Source organism: Grus americana, chromosome 17 (assembly GCF_028858705.1).
Source record: "Grus americana isolate bGruAme1 chromosome 17, bGruAme1.mat, whole genome shotgun sequence".
Taxonomy (NCBI): domain Eukaryota; kingdom Metazoa; phylum Chordata; class Aves; order Gruiformes; family Gruidae; genus Grus; species Grus americana.
The window spans coordinates 5,763,737-5,785,444 of record NC_072868.1 but is presented as its reverse complement, the minus strand read 5'-3'; positions in this window follow the sequence as shown (position 1 = coordinate 5,785,444).

The window sequence follows — 21,708 nt, the reverse complement described above, 5'->3', positions numbered from 1 at the left end:
CAGAAGCAGTCTTGATGTCTCATTTTGGCCATTCTGTGTCTGAATGACCTTTGTATGGGAAAGTTGGTGACAACAGAACAGCATCTCTCGCGATAAAAGCAGTCCATATTCATTCTGTGTTTATAAGTGCACGGTAACATAATGCTACTTTAATTATATGTTTTCCTACCCCTTCTCTTTCATCTTTCTGTAACTTTGTCAAGGTTGTAAACACACCTAGGCCTTAAGGCTCCTTCAGCAAGAATTGCTTTCGAATCCATCTACGCATTTTCCTTCTATGGAGCATAGTGTTCTGTACTTCCCCAAATTGCAGGGCCGCAGTAAATGCCTGAGAATAATGCATGCGTATAAAGCATATACTATAAAAGCAGAATCGTGTGACAGCGTTAGCAAGCATCTCTGATGAAAGATGAACACAGAGGCTGCAAGAGGCTTTCTCACATGTAGTTTGTGAGTGCTGGCAGACTTTCCATTGTTTTGATGCTCTGGTTTATTAAAAACTCACTGAAATATCAGCTTGTTTCACAATGGGTTACATTATTCACAGACCCATTCTTTGTGCATTAGGCTGACAACTCATGTGAAGGTTTCCTGCCCCATACTGGATTGCTTTTGAAATTGTTTGTTTTAATTTACCTTGTGGGCTTTTTGGGTCAAATGAATGTAGAATTGATTCACTGGGAAGACATGGGAGTTTTCTGCAATGTAACTATGATCGTTCAAGAAATCCAGGCTGCTCAAAGATGCTGCCCCTTTAAACAAGACACAAAAAGAAATCAACCATCGCCTGGATAATGCCATTCTCATCAACATGCAAGGAGCTTGCTTGTCTGTCACGTCGCCCACATCTTCTCAATCACTCCCTTTCATTTATCCTATTATGCCCCTATTTTAACTCATGCTGTGGCTGATACTCAATGACAGACAGAAGAAATCCAGCTGAGCATCATCCCTCCTTTGCTTCCCCACTGGAGATGCAGTGTAGGACCCTACCTGACGGAGATGCATACCCACACACCTGGTGGAGCTGGAGTGGGAAGAGACTTTTTACAGCTAGAGGAAAACAGTGGCAACCCAGAGGAATCTGGGTGATGAGATCTGTTGTAGGCAATTTTTTTTTCTGACTTTTCCCCCTTCTCCATGTGTGAGGAGACAGTAGGTGTTTTGCAAGCATTTGCAGTTTGGAAGACATGATCATAAACCCTGACTAATGTTTGTGGTTGGTGGGTCTGTGGCAACAAGTCAAAGCAAATGCTAATTACTATGGTTATTGCTGCTATTTTATTATTTAATTTCACTGCATTAGTGTGGCATTGAAGGGCCCTAACCTGGAGGCACGGCCCCACAGGCAGGACACTATCCAAACACAGAACAAAGCAACGGTCCCTGCTGCTAGTAACTTGCAACCTAAATATACTGGTATGTTGACTCCTGACCTGTAACCTAGAGGTGTTTGAGCCTCCTGGCTCCAGGGATCCCAGAGCTCATGCTGGTCTATGTCAGAGTGCAGTGGGGCTCTGTGGTTGAGCAACGGTGTTACTGACCCAAGTTGCCCAACTGGGAGGAGGTACTAGCCCAGGTACTTGCACATGCAGGTGGGGAAATCTGTGAGAAAACAGTGGGTCCCATTATTTTCCATGAGGAAAATAAAAATTTCTGGTCTTTGGAGGAACCTGAGGCTCAAATCTGAGCCTGGAGTAGCTTGCTCCCATTTAGAAAACACAACCCTTTTCTTACGGCTGATTCATGGCACTCTCTTCCTCAAGCTGTTTAGCACATGTCTACAAGTTGATGCATTGATACATAGCAGCTTGGGACAAAGTTATTTCTCCCTGGCAGGCATATATATGAATGGCAGCCAAATGAAGCAGCCAGCTCTGATGCTGCTCTCTGATTGATCCAGTTCATGAAGACCTGCCCAGTGATTCCCGTGCGTATCGTGTGAAGATTAACACACCATCCTGTCAAGCAGTGTCCCACAGCACTGCAGGAGAAATACTTCGATTAACCCTGTGCGCTGCGAACAGCTGGAACTGGCCATTTTAATGAATCTGGTGGGTCTTCTATTATAAATGAAGCAACGGCACTCTGCTAATTGTGTTGCTTAGTTTCCTGGGTATTTCTTCAAGACATAAATTAATGCTGAGAGTCCATGGGTCTGTTTTGTTTATGTCAATTTAAGATACTCTCACCTTCCCATTCTAGTGAGAACATTGCAACTGTCAGCGATAGTAATAAAAATACTTAGTGTTACCATTTCTGTTTCTCCCTTGATTCAACAGCAATATAATTACCTAGAATAATTTCCAATATATGAAACAATTCAGGCCAAAATCCTGGAGGCACTGGATGGGAATTTGGTCACTGGTTTCCAAAGGAAAAGAAAGATTCCACTCCTTCTGTACAAGAAGACTCACCCCTGTTATGAACAGTTTAGAGTTTGCTGTTGAAACAAACTTAATCTTTCTCTCTTTAATTCTATGTTTTATGCTGGATTAGGCTGTCCTTGCTGGTAATTCAGATTCTCGGGTTGGGAGGAGGCAATGACCGATAGGATGCACGGATCAGGCTTTGTTCAGACTTGCTGGTGTAGTCCAGCCTCACAGCTGGCTCCGGGACTCTGTCTGCAATATCTGCTTCCCTGCTTTGGCCATTGCTTGGGGATGTCAAAGTCCGAAGTGGATGGACAAGGAGAGGGAGAGAGGGTATGGGGAAATCAATGTAAGCGTGCTCCCTCTGAACAGCCCCTCAGCTGGAAAAAGCAACTCCTGCTCGGCATCGTTCAAAATCAGTGCAGATACTTGCGTCACCAGGCGTTTTGCCGGGTGATGCGAGGTCACCAGTGTCCAACCTCTGGAAGGGAGGAAGAGAGAAAGCAAGCACAACATCATGCCAGGCAACGCGCTGTCACAGCTTGTTCCTCAAGCCCCAGAAAGCTCCACACCCATTTTACTCTTCACTGTTTCCTCACCAACCTTGCGTGAGACACTCCTGGGAGATGGGTTTAGGAAAACCCTGTCATTTACATCGTAATGGCACATGGGGAAGCAGTAGCAATCTCCATGGGAACGGGGCTACCCCAGCCCAGCTCCGCCCAGCCGGTGAGGATGGATGACCTGCCAGCTCATCACACAAAAGCACACCGAATTGCAGGGATGGACGGACAGACGGGTGGATGTCACACCTGTGGGAAGCTCACTGCTAGCGATCCTGCCTGTTTGCTCTCTGTAGAGAAGATTTCTCTCTGGCTGACTTACAAGACAGCCATCTGGCACATGCATAAAGAATACATGATGGCTGATCACTCTGAGGGCATTTATCTTCATGAATGAGGAGGAGAGGGTTATAGTGGCAAAGCCCCGAGGAGTTGGCCTGTCTCTCCTTGCGAGTGAAGATTAATGTGTTGTGAGATGTTGGCTAACGTGTATCATGCACGCACAGTGTACCTTTCCCTCCATCCCCCTCTCCTTCCCTCAGCTCGCTTCTCATGGGCTCATACAGCTTTGAATGATGACAGGGTACAAGGAACACACTCCATCTCCCCCGAAATGTAGGAGAAATCTGCGGGAAACAAAGTACTTAAAATGGTTAAGGGGAACCTTGATATCCTGTATTATTAACTTCTAACTGAAAAGGAGACCAGCCTGTGGAAAGGATTTCACATCTCTATCTGTAGTATAAACTGGATGGAGAGTACCTTCTCTTTTCAAATATATAGCCCATAAATTAAGTTCTTGCAATTTTTATGTCACCCAGTTAAAGGGCAAATTGAGGTACCACGGCTCACATTTGTGCCTAAAACAGCAGAATGACTTCCTTTAAAAGTTCAAGTATAGAGGAGAGTTTTCAACTGAAAACAAAGATTTTTGAAGCCGGATGGGTACATCAAAGTCAATACGAAACTGCATTTGATATTTGCCTTGCCTAATTTATACCTGGTATATATTTTGCCTCAAAAATACAGGTTCAAATTCTGCAGAGGCTGATCTGTGCAAAGCAGCTCAGTTTTGGAAGCATACATTTTTCAGGTTCGTTTAATGCTCTTTGTAGTCAGCTCAGCTCCAAGCTTAGGGAGAGCTGTGTTTTTTTGAGTATGCAAAAAGCAGGGCAACGTGTCTATCCGCAGACCCTGATCTGGGCCACTATAGGCAATGGCAAATCTCCCTGTTGCACTGGTGGTGAAACATCTGGCTGGTCCGCACAAGTCAAGAAGACAGAAACTAGAATAGCTACGGAGATACAGGAACAAGAGAATATGCAGAGCCTTTACTGGGGGAATGAATACATTAAATGTGATAGCAGGCACGAGACGGGACATTAAAGAGCGAGTTGAATGATGTGAGTTTGTGGCCGAACTGGGAGAGAAGTACTTGTATTTTACAGTGTCTTGAGGCAGAGGGAGCTGCCAAGGCTGGGCAGAAGCATTTGTAAGCGTTAAGGTGAAAGTTGACCAGCCTTTCTCCAGAGGCAAAGACGTCCTCACAGGAGCATGGCCTGTCCACCTGCCCTGCTGCAATCTGCTGCCACAAAGACACCAGATTTCCCAACCCTGCTGAGCATATACAGGAAGCAATTATTCTGAAAAAGGGGTACTTCTCATCAAATCCATTTTCTCAGCTAGTCTATCACTTACAAAGTCTCAGGTAGGAAACTGGTAATCTACATAAAAGTGAAAGGAATGTCATGCAGAATAGCTTAAAATATGGATCCCCCATCACAGAGCCTGTCATGTCTTCCTACTGTATTTCCATCACTGCAGACAACATAATGCCACTGCACCAGTCATGTTTCAACTAACACCTCAAGTCAGGTAGACACATAGCAGGTTAATTAGGGGCTTTGGCAAACTGAGTCCACGGGCTGTAATTACCAGCACTCAAGACCTACAATTTCTGTTTTAATTAAAATAAACAGTGTGGAGAAGCTGACATCACACCAGAGTAACCAGCGTGTAAGTCACAGTTAATTATATTAAGCTGTGGCCTCCGTCATAAAAAATACTCGGTTTGGATCTGGATTTATAGAGACTGGATTTACCATTTCGGCAAAGTTTAATTGCTGTACACAGGCCACCGACTGGTCTGGACAAGTCGGTCTGTTGGGGCGACGGGATACGCTGTGTATGGAAGAGCTCCTTCTGCTCTCGGGGTGGAAGCAGGCAGTGCCAGTCCTTGAATCATGCCTTCGCTGCCTCCTGCCAACCCCTCGCACCCAGACAAGCCCTGGATGTGCCCCGTCCATGCTCCGACTGCCTCTGTCACATCAAACAGGAGCGAGCGCTCCTGCCTTTCCCAAAGAGCATTGCCAGGGAGAATGAGCCCGGGGAAGAAAGGTGGGAAGTGAGTTTTTGGGGAGGGTCTGGGTGATTTGAGGTGCAGGGCACCGAGGTGCTTTGGGCACCCCCGGGTGCAGGGAAGCCCCCTGGTGATGGGGAGCCTGAGCACACCCAGGGCACGGGTGGCACGTTTGTTCACTGCATCTAATAAACGCTGCTGCTCTGGCACAACTCTCGCCTTTCCCTCCACACTCACTCTCCAGATAATTCCTTAGGCGGCATTGCAGAGTACAGCGTAACGCTGCCGCGGCCCACACTCCAGCCTCTCATCTGCCTCCTCTCCCGCTTCTCGTCCTCCACCCAAGCTTCTCTCCCAACCCTGCCTTTTGTCTCCTTCACCCACTTTCAACCTTGTGCCTCCTTTGATGCCACCCGACATGCTAGGTGCAGCCAGATCCACCCTGCGCAGCCAAAAACACACCTGTTTTGCAAACCAATCCAGGTGTATCGGACATACGCTGTTCTAGGATTGCTTTTATTACGTTACACAATCCTGCTCCGTGTGAGTCTCCAGCCTGAGCAGCCGTGAAGGAGCAGACGTCTCGCGGGCTTGCCAGGACTCCTCAGCAGTGCCATGCAATGTATAGGCAAATAATTAGGCACGCAGGAGGGTAGGTGTGACAAATCTCAGGCTTGTACTTTTCCAGTCTGGTTATGAGAAGCTGGCTGGTGTCCCCCCAACCCTTCAGTTAATCCACAGGACAATGACACCCTTGGCAGTGTCCTCTCCTTGCGGGTCCCAGGTACCAGGGGAACTCACCTGAGTCCTTTGTAGCTACCTGGAACCACCAAGGATCAGCAACAAAATGCTGGAACAACCCTCTGAGCATTTCCTGGGGGATGTGATGGTAACTCCAGCCAAATCTGCAAAATAATGCCGTGCCTCCTGGCAGTGCCGTTAGGCTTACAACAAAGGACCCCCTGGAAGTGTCACATTCAGCTTTTGCGGTGGAGCTAGGGAAGTGAACCGCTCTGAATTTCCGTATGTCCTTCTATCTTGAAATCAATGCACTTTACCTTTAGGACCAACCTGCCCTGCAGAATCCCTGGAAAACAACATTTCAGTGGAGCCTCGATGACCTAATCTCCTTGGGGAGAGAGAGGAGGCAGCGTAGGGCCAGGCACGCTGCTGTTTTCTCTTGTGAAAGGTGTGGATTTCATTAATCAACTCAGGCTGTTGCATGATCAGTTCAGGCTCAGGATGGACAACACTTTTGCTTCTCCCGAACAAGAAAATGTTTTTTAAACCATTCTTTATTACAGTCCATTTTCAAGCATGAAAAAAGCAATAGAAAATGACATTTTTTTAATTTTTGCACAAAATTCTTTTTTTTTTCAAGGAAAACAAAACATAATAGCTCAGGCAGTACCAATGGAAACAATTGCTATTTAGTCATTCAGTCACTTCAGGATTTCTCTATGACTCCTACTAACACTGGCTGATCCTTATTTAGTTAAGCATGGTTTCCCTGCCACCTCTCCATATGAAATTGCGACTCTCTATGATGTTTTGATTAGCATATTAACCAATGATTTTTACTATGTCATAGGCCTCATACTGAAATTCTTTTTTCAACATTTCTTTCATTGTTCTGCCAATGTTTCCTAATCGTTACTGCAACCTGCAGTCTAATTATTTTCATTTCCACGATATTCTGAGACCAACCGAATAGCAGCAGCATGATGAGTTTTAAACTTGGTAGTTAATCTCTAAAATAGATCTGATTAACCACAACTGTGTAACTGCTCATGGGTATTGCTGTTTACTTGTAGCTCACTTACAAAGCACCAGAGAAAGATGGTGTTTGTTTGTTTGTTTGTGTTGTTTTGATGCAGGATTGCTTGCTCTCTTTGGTAACAAGGTGAGACACCCCATGCAAGCTCAGACATTGGCGTTTGGTGTAGGCCTGTACGTTGCCCAAGAAGGAATATTGCCCTGTGCTCCCCGCCGTGGGTTACCAATGCTTTCAGCTTCTGAAGGTGAAAGCAAAAAGACAAAGCAAAGCCACTCGTGCCCAGCCCTGAAACATGTGAGTTTTGGCACTGCCTGCCCTCGGTGGGGACCGACGCAGCTGATGTGATGTGGGCATTGCCTTCACTTCTGATCAGACCAGCCATGGGTGCTCCTTCATCCTCGAGCGAGGAGGAGGAGGCATGGTGACTCAGAGGAGCATCAGAGCCTTCAGGGTTCTCCTGCACGCCAGCCCCACGCCCCTGGCTGTGCCCACGGGCTCGGCCAGCCCCTCGCTGCCTTCAAAGCACCCAGCTGCAGAAGGAGTGACTTTCCCACAAGCGTGCAATCCTCCCCCAGCCACCTGCCCCTCCAGAGCATGCACACCAATTTTGGGACATGCTTGAGCCCTCCTGCTACCACCCCATGGCTCCTTAGCCACCGCGCCAAACAGAAGGAGAGTTTTACAGAGTGGTAGCGAGGGGGGCACAGAGCGGCTACCCGAGGCGGTGGCAATGCCCTGAGACCTGGGGCAGGGCCACCTTCTCTCCTGGAAACCAGCAGCCAGGACAGCAGCTTCTAAAAGCCAGGACACCCAAATTACTATTCTTCATGCTGCCAGCATGCCACAGCATTATTTGGGGTTTTATTCCTGGGGAGGTATGGGCCACTCGGCAGCCGTGTGTCCTGCCCACCATCTGGGCTTTCACTGGCTCTGAGGATATGTGGTTTTAAATTCTTTTATCTAATTGTAATGAGCCATTTGGGTTTTTCCTCCTCTTTTTGGAGATGTTGCCAGACAGTTTGTCCTGAAAATGGTAGTTATGGTTGGGGTTTTTTTTCCCCCTCCTCTTATCAAAGCAGGATGCCAAGAGACAAAATTACTGTCCTGACTCTGTAACATCCTCTTTCATATCCTCCCTTCCATGCTCTGGGAAGAGCAAAGTGCCTGGACATCAGGCTCTCGACAGGTCAGGTCAGAGCAGCCAGGGAGCAGGCGGGAGCACGCCACAGACCCCGCTCATGAAAGGCTCTTACTAAACCCCATTGAAGTGATGGGAGGAGTTTTCCCTGACTTCATCAGGCTTGGGAACAGGGCCAATATCCTCCTTGAACCCTCTGTCCCTACATAAACCATATACCTTCCCTTTCACATCCAAGGCTGGGCCACAGCATGGACAGCAATGAGAGGAGTCTGAGCGGCTCTGAGCAGCGCAGGGGGTTTGCATGTCTGAGACGTTAACAGGGGGATGAAGGGCTTGGGAGTGAAGATATGCCACGTATGTTCTCTTGTGTCTTCTGGCAGTGCAAGGTGTGTGACAGGACCGTGGGTGTTTGGTGCTGATGAAGAAGCTACAGGGGTGTATCTGTCTTTCTGGTGTGTGTTTACCGCATCCCTCTGTCTCAAGGGGTTTTATTAAGCCCGAATGGAACTGCACACTTTTGGGGAAAAATTAAGTACATTTACATTCACTGAAGCTTTTACATTTTTTCCCCACTTCTCCTTTTTATTTCCCAATCATTTTGCTTTGGATGCACCCTCAGACCTTGGGCTTGTGTGACAGAAAGCAGCTCCCAGTAATTGGAGGGCTGAACCCATCCTTCCCTCAAATGTTCCCATAAAAGTTTCCAAAGTAATATAAGAAGGAGGCACCTGCATTTCCAGCATCCAGCTTTGCAGAGCAGTATCACCCCTGCAATCTTGCTTCAGAAGCGACCTGGCTGTGGATGTGATAATGAGGGAGCTGCTCCAACCCTCATTAAAGCCAGTGGAGAACCTCCCACGGCTTTTGAGGGCACAGGGTTTGGGCTGCCTATGTGCTGAGCCTGGAGCAGATCACTTGGAAACATCTTAACAAAGGAAAAAAAGAAAGACTATACAAGCTTAATAAAAAACTAGTGTTATTCTAATTCCCCACACATGTGAATTATCATGCGGTTTATGGCAAGAGTGTTATGGCCAGAGAGTCATCACCAGCCTTTTCTGGAGCTCAGTGCCACCTCTGGAGCAGGAAGAGGCAAGAAACCCCAGGGAGGTCTGCATGCTTTTAATGGGACTCGCATGCATTGGGCAAGGAGACTGTCAAACAGACACCAGGAGACATCTCTGACGTGTTAAAAAGCACGTCCAGGCTGTGACAGTTACAGCTGCTTTCTCAGCCCAGCACTGACCATACCTTCTGGACTAGCCCTGATGCTCCCACAGGCTGTAACACGTTCCCAGAGAAACAAGAGACAGCAAAGCAACAAACCTGAAACCCAGACCTCAGCAGCCCACTGCAATCAGCTTCTCTCCCCAGTCCTCTCCCCAGCACGGTGTTTCAGTCCCTGGGGGCTCGCACACGCGGATGCACCCCGTGTAGCTCCCCTGGGGCTGTTCCTGATGCTGGCTGGGTTCTGGAGGACTGTCCAGGCTTTCTCTTAGCTGTCTCACCAGGTGCCCGGTATGGCATCGCTCCCACAATCATTATGTCATCAGCTGGATTGCCTTCGGATTTAAAAATAGTTCTAAACTGGAGTGGTTTGGCCACGATGGGTCGGCTGGTGGGAAAGGAAAAGCCCCTGTTCCCCACCCACTGGGTATTTTGGAGACCTTGTGCAGGCAAGAAGCCAAGGACTATGAGTGAGGAGCTTTATCCTGGCTGCGCTCGGGTGAAGCCAGCTGGGAAAAACAATTGCTTTTTCATAAAAGTTTCTTCCACCCCAGCATGGACATGTTTCAACATGCTCTGGGGAACTCGCTGCAATGAGTGACATAGATGCTGCTGAGAGACCACCTAATAAAACCATATTTGCTAAAGTCACCCCCAAAAAAGAGAACAGGAGTCCAAGTGGGTTGAAGAATTTTGTTCAGTGAGGTCTTTTGGGGAGGGCAAGGAGGGTGTGAGAGAAATTTGACATTTCTGTGAAGTCAGGTGGATTGGAGTGAATGATATGAATATCCATGCATTTTTTTGTTGTTGAGAACACTTGATTTCTGAGCATACTGAGAGGTGTACTTCCAAGTGAAACTTTTCTTTTTACCACTTTTGTCCTTCTAGTGCTATTCAGACACACTTCCAGCCCATGCCAGCAGCAGTGCTGTGGCTGACAGGTCAGGTATCACGTCATGCTGAACATTTTATCATCCTTTCTAGCAAATCACTCTTTTTCACTTTTTCTCTCTGAGAGAGGGGCAGGACATGACCTCCTAAGGCCACCCTGAAGTAAGCAACGGCCTTAAATGAGCAAAATACTGGAAATTTGCACAATCGTAGCATCCAGATCCCTGCAGACCCTCAGGGCAGGGGGACTGGAAGAAGGCAGAGCTGTGTGTGACCCCCAGGCAGGGCTGCCAGCCCCAGCAGAGATGCTGCTTTCCTGTCCAGACACTCCGGGGTGCCAGCGTGTGTCCTGCGAGCTGAAGGGTTAATGGGTTCCCCTTTTCCCTGTGAAAAGAGTGGCTTCTCTTCAAACCAGCATCACGCTGCCTGCTCAGGTTTTTTGGCTGCTCCTTCCACCTCTTTCCCCCTCCCATTCAGTAAAGAGGAGCTAAAGGAAACACCTTTGGCTGCAGTGAATAGGTAGCGGCTTTTGTACTTCCCTTCGCTGCCCTTCCCAGCCCGGTGACGTGGGGATTTCAGAGATTTCCTGAGCAGCTGCTGGATGCTACACCTTTAGGAGCTCCAGCGCTGAGTCCTCCACACCCTTTCCCCTTCAGCGAAATTCACACAAAACGAAGGGATTTAAAAAAAACCGGCTATAAAAGCCAGCCTGGCGCTCACTGGGACAGAGTGACTCTGCTCTCAGCTGCCTGTGTAAATCTGGTGCAACCCCGGCGTCTTGGAGGCACGTTTGGGGCGAGGTGGGCAATTGTGGCGTTCAGACAATATATCCTGGCCCCTCCTGAGTTTACTGGCATGGCTTGTTAAATTAGGTGTGGATCATTTTTACTAAATTGGGGCCTCTGCTAAAAATATCTCTCTTTTTAAATGAATAGATGTGCTTTTATTGCTTCGTCCTTCTTTTAGACACCTTTCTTCTAAACAGATGTTTAAAGTCCAGGCACTTTCTGCCACCTCTGCTTACGGGGCCAGGTTGGATCAGTGCTGGGCTTGTTTTGTTCTTGGTAGCTGCTGCTCCTCTGGCACCTCTCAGATCACACGGACAAGGAAAACTTTTATTCCTCAGCCTGAAATTCCTGCCTCTGTGTGTGGGACAAGCTCACGCACCTTGTAACTATTTAACTTCAGCTCAGAACTCATCTCCTCATTACCCAGATATAATTACATCTGACAAAAGTGCAGCAAAGCACAAAAGGAAAAGAGGGAGGGATTAAACTGATACAGGGCTTTCACCCCTGTGAATGTTGTGCCCCCACAAAGAGCTCCAGGAGGGACAGGATGAGTAATTGTTGAAGGATCATAGCCGTGATTACAGAGTGTGACCTCTCATACAGCACCTGAAAACTCAGACAATTGTGGAAATTATGAAGGAAAATCAATTTCAGTGCTAAGATGGGCACATAGGGATTTTTGGGGGGTTTGATTGTTTGTTAGTTTGTTTTTCTTTCTCTTTTCTAACGGCAAACCAGAGAGCCTGAAGTGTGACTTAACACAACATTTAACTTTGTGTTACAGGTGGGTTTTCAAAGGCACTTAGGGACAGCCTGACAGCTGCCACAAAACCTATGGCTAAAAAAAAAAGAAATAAATAGAAAATCGTTTGGGAAGCGTTAATGGCAATAACGTTAACCCTGTGCCAAGCGCTTCTGAAAACAGGGTTCGGTGGGGCAGCGCACGCCTGATGCCTTCGCTGGGGAGCGATGACCTGCCGTGGTCAGAAATGCAGGTGGGGATGGTGATGTGAAGCCACAGCGGGTGTCTGGTCACCCGGGTGCTGCCTGGGGCTGGGGGCTGCTGTTCTTCCCCCCCTCGTCCTGCCCTGCCTGCCCTGCCTGCCTGCCTGCCTGCACTGGGCTGCCCCCGGTCCTGGGCGGTAGCCTGACTGCAACAGGCCTTGAATAAACTTTGCAGCGGGTTTATGTGCTGTTGAAAACTTGCAGAAAGGTCGTGCTGAGAGGACGGCGCAATTTTCTTGTAAAAACTTTGCTGACGCATGCTAGGGAAAAAAAATCGGCATGGAAGGAGAAGCTGCAGATGACTGGCTGAAACTTGCTTTCCTTGTCAGCTCTCCTGTTTTCTTTTAATTAAAAAAAAGGGGGATAAAAACAACCGAGGTATCTCCTTGTAACACATGGAGGAAAACAGAAAGTAAACTCATCAAGAATTGCCAAGAAAATTACCTGGGAAATTCCAAAATGAAAGTATTTTGTTTAAAAATGTCAATTAAGGTTGCTAAGTAACAACAGTGTATCTACTTATCAGCTCATTTACAAAATCTAAGCACTGAAAAGCCAAGACATTAATAGTGGTGAATATCATAAATCTTATGCTGCTGACATAATAAATGTACATGCATTATTCTTATCAAGTACAAAGAAAGCAAAATACATATTTCATCACAACAAGCTTAACGCTGACCTCTAAATAAATAGCTGCCTTTCATTAGCAATCTCAAAATAAAACATAAAGCAAACCCTATTAAAAAGAGCCATAAAATTATGTATGTAGACACTAATGACACATATTGATCAGCTTCATGTGCAAACCCATACACACGCATAATTCTGCCCACAAATCAGCATGGCTATGCTTTTTTTCCCCCTCAAATCAGACATTCAATAATATTCTCTAGAAAACACAATTATAAAGAATTAACTAAAAGTCAGCTGCCAGGTTGATAAATACATATATTTTATATAAACACACACGTAAGCCTCAGTATTCATTGTATCTCTTTAAGAGCACTTTACTATTGTAACTGGAATTACCAAACTAATATGATTTTAAAGGTCAGAGTTAAGGCTGCTGAGTTCTGGTGGGACGTACTGCTCGGCTCTGTTTTATGCTTCATAAAGCTCCGGCTCTCTGCTGGTGCTAATTAGGATAGTCCCTTGTAATCAATGGCGCTATTCCAATTTCCATTAGCTAAGTTTTGGACTCAATGGGCTTTTACTTCTATGGTTGCCCCATTTCAGCCGAGCTCTTAACCATATGCCAAGCCGTACGCAGGTACTTAAGCCCTGAGAAGTGCTTATTTTTAAGTGTTGTGATGGATCGCACGGGCGATGCAGGAACATGGAAGAACATGTGCTTGTCATACTTCAAAACCCCAGATCGAAGGTGATTTGTCAAGCACTCTTCATATCTTTCAAGCATTTTGGCAATTTCCAGCGGACAGACGCTAATCCTCCAGCCGGGTCCGTGTCAGCAGACGTTTGCTTCTCCGCGGAGCCCCGTCCAAGCCAGGCTGTGCAGCACGAACGGGATGGAAGGGCAGGTGCACAAGGGTAACGCTGGCCTCGATGGACCGGGGTGGTCACTGGGGTAATTCGTGGTTTGAGCAGACGACACAAATTTGTGGTGGGTTTTTAACCAGCGTCGTGGGGGCTCCAGGTCCCGGTCCCAGCCATGCCTGGCTGTCCCGAGGTCTCCCAGCCGAGCCTTCCCATGTCACATCGATGTGCTGTGACTTTCTGATGGATGAACAACTGATTTCAGCTCCTTATAGGTAGCATTTGCTCTTTGGTTATTGCCACAATATAGCAAATCCTTTTTAAAAAAAATCACGCTAAGTGCACCGAGCATCACACTGTTGCTGAAAGAAACTTCTGAAAACTTGCAGATAATAGTTAAATCCATTCAGCTTTGAACACTTTAAAAACTGATCAGACCTCTTTCTTAAAGCCCTGAAGTGCTTTTAACTCCCACTGAAGCCAATCAGGGCTCTTTGAAAGAAGTGAATGGCAGAACTAGCCCCTGAAACATGTGAGCCCTGCTACGGAGAGTGGAAGCAGAAAATAGGTTACCCCTCCCAGCACAAAAATGCAGATGTGAATTAGCTCCACATATGTAATGACATTTAAAAGCTACATTCAGTAAATCTTATTCAGAGTGAGGAAGAAATATGAAAGAAATCCATCAACATTAATTTAACTCAGACAAATAACTATTACTCAATGTAAGCCAAATTGCAAAATGCAAAGACTCATGTATCTAGTCAGTAAGTTTTAATGATCCCCGCCACCCCCAAAAATGTTTAGACAAAAAATGGATAAAGTAGTCCTTTCATTCAATGTCTCATTTAAAAAAAAAAAAAGAGTAAAAATGTGCTGAAATTTGAAATAAAGTGTTCATTTTGAAGTAATGAAGGGCTATAAAAAATCTCTTCTCTCAGGTTCTTAACTTCTCTTCTCCTGGGAGAAAGAGAGGGGAAGCTAAAGAAGTGTGTAGCTGTTTGTATTGTGCAGAAAGAGGGGCTTTTTCAAAGCATTGCAGCTCTGCTGATGAGGAAAAAAGTTTTTTTCTTCTTTGAAACTAGTTGTGTCACCCCCCTTCCCTGCTTTCCCCTCCCTGTATTTTGTGGATAGAGCACTGGGGAGCGAGGGGTGGTGACAGGAATAAAGTGTCCGTGTGGGCAAAGAACAACCGAGAAGCGACTTCCCTTTAAAATTTCTCCTTTTGTGCCTTTTGAGTAAGATAAGAAAGGATAGAAACGGGGAAAAACCCCAGGCTTCTTGCCCAGTAACACTGACTCTCTTTTGGCTGCCTCCTCTTCCCAATAAACCCCTTCATTTTCCCCACTGGAAAAAAAAAAAAACAAACCCAGCTTGTACTCAACTCAGCAGTGATGATAATGAGAGCAACATCGGTTCCAGATAAATGTCGATCAAGCAATTATCAATTAAAATGCTAATTGCCCCCGTAGCAAGTCCCTTTCCTTTACCACCGCTGGCGAGAGCACGACGGCCGTCCGACAGTGATGTGCAGTGATGGGAGAAAAGTATTTTTAAGGCAGATGTAGGGGAAAATGTGTGTGAGATTTCCATATTAAAACTGGAGGGAATACCCTGTGTAGGCGAATGACAACATACACCGTGTGCTATGTATCTGTCAAAGATTTTTTTTAAAAAATAACAAATAAGTAAAATAATGATATTTCAACCTTAATCATTTTATAGACTATAATTAGTTTGTGTTAAGCTCTCTAAACATTTCAGTGATGACAGCACTTCCTAGTAGTCAAATAATAAATCAGGGTCTAAGAAGCAAAGAAATTCAGAGAATTTTTATTTGGTATGATTTGTATGCTGGAAGAAGTAATTTATATCCATGTAGATTCACTTGGATATATTTAGGCTTGCATCTGAATTTATCTTTAGTATGGGATCTGGAGAGAGCAAATGCTTTATACCTGCTGATACCTGCCCACGTGCCTGTCCCACTAACACTCTGTTTATTTTATGAAAACATGAGTTTTGGGGTTTTTTTTGTGTGATCCCTTTAAGAGGGTGCAGAACTAATTTTTAGCTCATTATGGAGGTAATCTTCCCTTGCTTATTTGACTTGGGCTGTTTCCATAACATCTGCTTTCATGCAAAGGCGCTCTGCACTATATGGATGTAAGCAGTACTATATGTGGTTACATTCACATGTTGTTCACTTAATGAAATCCTGGCAATTGTCCCATGTTTGAAACACATCTGAACCACAGAAAACTACTCAATGCTGTTGCTATCCAGGAACCTAGAGAGGAGGGAGATGGCATTGTCCGTGCTTTCTTAAGGGAGTTGAGCTAAAAATATTTGAGAAAAAAGTGCACATGCTTTTCCAAAAAACCAAGAACACACGGGGCAATTCTGGATTGTGTGCTACAAGGTCTGCTTAAACAGGGAGTCCAGAAAACGTTCTTGCCAACTCTTTTGAACTGATTTACCCTGATTGTCCTGCCCTGTCCCCTGTTGCGAAGCCTCTCGGTGCCCTGCACAGAGATCTGCCTTTAGCCAGGCTCAGGGGCAGCGCACAGGAACTTGTTTCCAGACCTCCACATCAGCCTGAGCCCGAATCCTCCGCTGACCTGTGTCCTCCCCTCCTTCCCACAGCGACCAGCGCTGGCACCCCGCTGCCGGCGGGGCAGCACAGGAGCTTTCCCTTCCAGAGACCATGTCCTCTGGGACATAATCCGGTGCTTTTCTCTCTCTATTTATATGTGCTTTCAAATGTATATCATTTCTGCTGGGGGGAACCACCATAAAATGGCAAACAGAATTTTTCTCTGTGAAAATCACAGCAAAATTAAAATTTTAGACACTCTCACCCAAAAGCAAGGCTGTCATTTTGTTCACTGTATTTTTCAAAAATATTTCCATAATTTCAATTAAACCATTTAGTCAGTGAAGTGGGGAAGGAGACAAGAGGGTCCTGATGGGGAACAGGAGCTATTAAAGGCTAAGTTAACTATTAAACCCTTATAATAATTTTCTGGGGAATAAGTACAATCGTATAGGGCTTTTCTTCCCTCCCGGGGCAGTGCCAAGGTAGGAGCTGGCCTTTCAAAAAGCCACGCGCGTTCCTCGCTGTGATACGAATCCTGTCGTGTACTGTTTGCTAACGTAAAGACGTTTGTACTCCCCAAATCACAGCAGAAATAAACTGATATATTCTGAAGCCAACCCAAACCCAAAGGCCTCTTTAGGTATTTGTTCACAAGCAGGGCATGTGTCAGCCAGCAATTCGTTCCTTTCTGTTACAGGGATTTCATGCTATGGGAAGTGATGGGTTTTTCTGAATGAGGCAGCAGAGAAAACCAAACAGTTGGGGCTGTCAGGAGAGGCAGTGAGCCATAGCAGGGAGAGGAGCGTGTAAAGGGTGATGAAGAGGCAGAAAGCTTCTCAGGGTTTACGCTGTTTGCATCATTGCTCAGAGTGCCACCTCATCAGAAGATAATGCAATCTACACGTTGCTTCACAGGGCTGCATCATTACCAGGAACTGCAGAGATCAGTGGGTGTTCAGGTGGAGATGCCCTGAGTCAGAGAAGACATCAGCTGATGGAGCAGATTGAGGGCCTAGTTGTTTTTGTTTTTTTTTTTTTTTTTTCTTTTTTGCAAGATGATAGACCTTAATCTCCTAATCTACAGCTCGGTGAGATGAAAGTGCTCTTGTATCATGCTGCTCCCAGCTTGTGAATCTAAACCAGACACACATACACAGAAAGCGCTGTCATTTTTTGTTTAACTAAGGCATTAGGAATTTTTTTTTTTTTTTTTTTTGGCACTTTCAGCCAAACTCAGCTAGCAGCTACATATTTCCAGAAGGATTTTAATGCACGGACTTGCGAGAGCAGATTTTGGACTTCAGCAGTGCCCAGGTTGTGGCAGCTGGAGCCGAATTCCTCGGGAACCGCCATCTGGGCTGCGCGCAGGGCTCCGGCCGCGGGTGCTAAGCGCTCGCATAACCGACCTTGAGATCTTCTAAAATCTAAACCAGAAGAGACTGTGGCTGCACAAGACTGTGTGTGGGAAGGTGTGTTTGAGAGAGATAATTATTGGGAAAGGCAAGAAAACATTTACCCACCGCTATAAAGTGTTCTCAGAAGACAAGAAGACAAGAAGAATCCCTATCCTTTAGCCTTTTAATTGATTTTAATTATTCAAAGCTCTTTCTCTCCTTGCTCAAATAGCAGTATGATACAATATTGTTGCAAGTATCTGGGTGCTTTTTGAGATACTTAAACATGAATAGCTGGGAAGGTGGTGCCTGCTGTCCCTCGGCAAGCACACAGCAAAACCTTGCTGTGCAAGACCGAGCCTACTGCACAACAGCCAGATTATTCTAACAGCTCTCTTCATTTCATGGGGATTCGTTTAAGTGGATTCCACACAATACTCTAAAAATGTTATGAGAGATGATTCTAATAAGGCAGAAGCCACTACGGTATTTAAGGGGAATTTAATCTTATTCTACTACCACATAAAAAGGAGAGAAGTGCTGACATTTCAGCCCATCACTGGCCTATTTCACAAACATTTCAAACTGTGCTTTTCCATTATACAGCTGTGTATTCCACTTACAGACATGTGTATATTCTGTCAAAACCCTTTGTGTCCCCTGTGATCCCCAGTTCACCTTCCTCCTGTTTGGAAAAGGCGGACACAGCGAACAGTCTGGTAACAGTCTTCACGTGTGGAAATGATCCAGGCTGAGGAGCCGGCGTCTGCTGAGGCTGAGACCTGACAGTGGCATTGCAGCAGTGAGTGGGCGGAATGCTGCACTGTTCTCGATGCAATTCAAAGTCAGGAACATTTAAGAATTGCATGCCGGCACATGAGGCAGCAATGCTTGAGCATGCACAGGGTTATTGCTGTGATTCATTACTGCATGGCACGGCTATCCAGTCCACCGCAGTTATAATGCCGGGAGAAACGTGCCGAATCCATGCTGTTGCACCGCTCAGCCTTTCTGGTTTCGGTGCACTAGGGCACTCACATTTCTCACTGCCTGGGCTGTAACACCACGAGCACAAAGGTAACTGCAGGAGAATCATCCGACCCAAGGACCTGGCAGCTAAGGGGTGCTCCTGAGGTGTTTACGCACGCTCACACACAAGTTCGCTGGAAGAGTTTGTGGAAGAGGGAGGCCACACTCATCCCAAGGAGCAAGACCTGCAGTGGAAGTAGCTCGGCTGGAAGCGAGGAGCTGCCCAGACGCACGGCTTGGGGTGCAGCTGGCTCCCTCAGCACAGCTGGCCGTGCGTTTCCTTCTCCCTCTCGTGAGGCTGAGCAGTCCCTGCACACAGGCTGGTTGTCTACAGGGGACTTAACCCCCCCCCCACCAACCTTCCATGCAGTGCTTGGACCTCCCTGCTCCTGCAGCCACACCATGGCTCTGAGCCGCGCAGCCCCCAGGGCAAGGCACGGGGTGCCTGAGGCATTGGGGGGCCTTCGCCGGGTTCACTCTCCCCACTGCTTCTCCCACTCGCCGTTGCACAAGCCAGCCCTCCTCCTTCCTGAGGCATATACCTGCCGTTGTGTTTCCTGGCAGATGGCTTCCTGGGGCAGCCTTCATCCCTGTGATTGACTGGACTTACCTAACCCTATTCTTACTCCTCCCTCTGATAACGTTAGCCTCTCTATTGCACATCCCAGGTATAAAGTCACAAAGGTAGTTACCCTTCCAGCCATCCTCTGGAGAGACTGCTTTTCCAATTCTGTCTCTCTGGACAAGCTATATAGCTCTGTAAGTTAGTAGTGGGTTCAATACTCAGCCAGGAGGTGCATGCACAGAGGAGTTTGTGAGCTGTTGAAGATAAGGACCATTTTTCATAGAGGTTTGCATGGTAAATACAGAAAAGGTCTTGCTCTCATTTGCATTTCTAGGCAGTACTGTAATACCGACGCCAAAAGGATCCGTCGTACACGTGTTAGCTTTTGTTCCTTGTGCGGTAGCGATGCTGTTGGGTGGGGACGGTAGCACTGGGTGTTTGCCTGGGGGATGCCCCAAATGCCTGTGCTAAGTGACAGGGAGCTGAGGGAAGAGGGTGCAACCCCTTAGTTTGCCCATTTCCCTGCTGAATCTGCACCAAAAAAACAGTTGTAAAATTGTTCCAGTATAAATGGAAAAGGGACAAATCCAAACTAGGATCCCCAGATTTGAGTCTTGGCTCAGACGTTTTTCTTTTCATCCTTATGCAAATCAGACAACTCCTGCTTATTTCATCATGAGGTGGGAGGCAGGGTAAGGCTTACGTAGCCTACAGGACCTCCCAGGAGTATTAGGAAGGTTAATTAGTTAATGTTTCCAAAGTGTTATTATACAAGTGCCAAACAAAACTAACAACAAGCGGAAAAAATGACATGACAAAGAAAATAAACAAACATAAGGCCAAATTAAACATAGTTAAGGGAGGTAACTCTATGATATTAAATGTGGTACTGTAGAATAAAAATAGAGATTGATGTAACTTATGTGATTTACAGAATACTGAATGCGAAACTACTTGTTGGTAGCATTGTATGACCAGACAGACTGATTCTAGAAAGCAAGCTTTTATTTAAGTTTTAGGCTTCTGTGACAGTCATTTGTTTTAATGATACGCAATACTTCACTTTGCATTTGTGATTTCAAGATCTCTATAAGTTTATGTAAATTCTAGCTGCTAGGGCACAAGATAAAATCATGGCTCTTACTTACTTTCATATTGTCACATAAATGTGAAAAATTGAAGAGTTGCTCCAGGCCAGCATGCTACTTTTCAACACTGTGAGAATCTGTATCCTACATACCCTGCTCTGATCAGGGAATATCTGTACTAGCATGTACTGAGAAAGAAACAGAAGGCAAAGGACAAAGCAGCTCGTTTTGTCGAGGATCCAGAAGCAGCGTTCCCTCATTTCCATGCTATTTCACTATGTGGGACATCAGGAAAAGAGGAGAAAAAAAAATAAATCAGCAGGCATTTCAAGCGTGTGAAATATTCTTGGTGGGACCCAAATAAGATCAGAATATTTTTCATGATTATGTCACTTGGCAAACTCAGAATCGATCCTCTCTCCATGCAATCCTCAGGCAGAAATGGGGCTAGTTTGGAGTGAAATTGCATGGTGGAAACATGCCTTGCTCTGTGATTTTGCCTGGTTCTGTAATTAAATTTCACAATAATGAAAACTGTAAGTCAAGAAATTGTGGAAATGTCATGAAAAAGAACACACACACCCCCCAAAAAAAAGAAAAAAAAAGCATTGAATAAATCCATCCACATTTACTTGGAAGAAACAGGAATAGTGGCTAGCACAGCACGTCTGCTTTCTCAGCTGATCACTGAATCACAGTCTGACTTTGAGCACGTCACTTAAATCTTGCTTAGCTTTGGTTTTCTCCTCCAGGAAGGGGAGAGAACAAAGGACACATGCACCAGGCTTGCTCTGAGCAGAGCCACAGTAGGTACCGGCCCGCAGCAGCTGCAAAGGACAACCAGCGCCCCGCCGCCCCCAGCTCCACGCAGCCCCACGGGCTAAGGGAGAGGGAGGTGCATTCGGGAGGATGCTCTGTCAGGACATCCAAGGCAATACCGCATTTCGGTTGACTGATCTTCAGGAGTGGTGACAAAGAATTGTGGGGGCAACCCCAGTTTGCACCCCGGGGTGCCTCTGGGCACTTTGAACGTATTGGCCCTTTGCTTCTGCCATTGCGTGTTCTTCCTGCTAACAAGCCCCAGGCCAGCTCTTCACGTGCACAAGGAGCTCAGAAGGCTCTGCATGGGAGGAGCTCAGTCTGTTTCTGCTCTTACAATCATTCTAAGTGACTGCTGCTGCCTTTAAAAATGTATTTGCACTGCACTGTGTGGGACAATGTCTCTTTCAAGGCTGAGGTGCTCACTGAGGTCTATGCTGGGACCAGTGCCCCTGCAGAGTTGAAACCACTGAGGCTCACTTGGTTTCATTCGAAATCCTTGCAAATGTGACCGCATACTCCAAGGAATGTGCCAAGCTGTGTCGGTCCCACTGAGCTTTACCCACACAAAACCGTTTCTCCCCCAAAAGC